The 2,154-nt window shown below is 37.9% G+C and overlaps 1 non-coding gene across 1 annotated transcript; it reads left to right on the top strand.

Annotated features, from left to right (window-relative positions):
- The first annotated feature begins 701 nt into the window (after window positions 1–701).
- TRNAS-GGA (transfer RNA serine (anticodon GGA)) lies at window positions 702–774 on the top strand. The gene has a single exon. It is a non-coding gene; the product is annotated as a tRNA-Ser (tRNA).
- Window positions 775–2,154: the final 1,380 nt, after the last annotated feature.

Here is a 2,154-nt window from a genome sequence, read left to right on the forward strand (position 1 = left end):
GCCCAAAGAAGACATAGTGAAAGTGAAAGTCTCTCAGTAGTGTCCAGCTCTTTGCAACCTCACGGACTATACAGTCCATGGAATTCTCCAGGCCAGAATACTGGAATGGGTAGTTTTTCCCTTCTCTGGGGATCTTCCCAATCCAGGGATTGAACCCAGGTCTTCCATATTGCAGGCAGATTCTTTACCAACTGAGCTATGAGGGAAGCCCAAAGAAGATATACAGATGGACAATATGAAAAGATGGACAACATGAAAAGATGCTTAACATCACTAATTATTAGAGAAATGCAAATCGTAATCATAATGAGGTATTACCTCATACCAGTTAGAATGGCTATCATTAAAAAGTCTACAAATAATAAATGCTGGAGATGGTGTGGAGAAAAGGGAACTCTCTTACACTATTGTTGGAAATATAAATTGGTGCAGCCACTAAGGAAAAAAGTATGGAAATTCCTTAAAAAACTAAAACTAGAGCTAATATATGATCCTGCAATCCCACTCCTGGGCATATATCCAGAAAAGACAAAAACTCTAATTTGAAAAGATAATGCACCCAATGTGCATAGCAGCACTACTTACAATAGCCAAGATATGGAAACAACTTAAATGCCCAACAACTGTTGATTGGTTTAAGAAGATGTTGTGTGTATATATATATATATATATATATATATATATATACACACATATGGGCTTCCCTGGTGGCTCAGAGGTTAAAGCGTCTGCTTGGAATGCAGGAGACCCAGGTTCGATCCCTGGGTCAGGAAGATCCCTTGGAGAAGGAAATGGCAATCCACTCCAGTACTCTTGCCTGGAGAATCCCATGGAGGGAGGAGCCTGGTAGGCTACAGTCCATGGGATCACAAAGAGTTGGACACGACTTGAGCGACTTCACTTTCACTTTCATATATACACACAACATGGGATATTACTCAGCCATAAAAAGGAATGAAATAATGTCATTTGCAACAACATGGATGGACCTAGAGATTATCATACTAAGTGAAGTAAGTCAGACAGAGAAAGACAAATAATATGTGATATCACTTTATGTGGGATAAAAAATAATACAAATGAATCTATATACAAAACAGAAATAAACTTATAGGCATAGAAAACAAACTTATAGTTACCAAAGAGGAAGTGGGAGGGAAAAATTAGGAACATGAGATTAACAGATACAAACTGTTAAATTAAAAGTAGATAAGCAATAAAGATTTACTGTATAGACAGGGAATTATATTCAGTATATTGTAATAACCTAGCTGAAACTCCAGTACTTTGGCCACCTCATGAGAAGAGTTGACTCATTGGAAAAGACTCTGATGCTGGGAGGGATTGGGGGCAGGAGGAAAAGGGGAAGACAGAGGATGAGATGGCTGGATGGCACCACCAACTCAATGGACGTGAGTTTGAGTGAACTCTGGGAGTTGGTGATGGACAAGGAGGCCTGGCGTGCTGCAATTCATGGGGTCGCAAAGAGTCGGACACGACTGAGAGACTGAACTGAACTGAACCGATAACAGAAAATAATCTGAAAAAAAGCAACTGAATTACTTTCCTGTATACCTGGAACTAAACTAATACAATATTGCAAATCAATTATATTTCAATTAAAGAAAAAGATAAAAGGAGGACAGTTTCCTCCATGATGGGCCTCAACAGGCTCTCAACAAAATTTTTTTCCTTGAATGACTTAATCTATAGATTATTTCATGAAAAAATATCTTGATTCAAACAACTTTGTTACTTTATCTGTTATTCCTTCTTAGAGAACATTGAGTGACCTTCAAACAGTAATGATAATGTTGGTGATTTCATTAATTCACCTTTAGGGTGAAGACAGTACCTGGGAAGATAAAGCAGAAAAATGGAAAGAAACTAACATTTTGGTGACACTATTGGAGCCCCTGGATCAACCCTTGCTTAAAGCTTGAACTGGAATTTTCAGTTACATGAGCCAATGCATTGCCTTTATTGTATAAGACAGATGTGGATTTTGTTTACTTGCAGTTAAAAGCATCCTAATGATAATATTTCTATTTAGAGTATAACTTGAACATATGACTTCTAGCCAATAAGTGTTCCAAGAAGTTGTGTCTGACACTTTGTGACTCTTTTGACTGTAGCCCTCCAGACTCCTCTGTT

The sequence above is a fragment of the Bos javanicus genome, chromosome 1 (genome assembly GCF_032452875.1).
Source record: "Bos javanicus breed banteng chromosome 1, ARS-OSU_banteng_1.0, whole genome shotgun sequence".
NCBI lineage: Eukaryota > Metazoa > Chordata > Mammalia > Artiodactyla > Bovidae > Bos > Bos javanicus.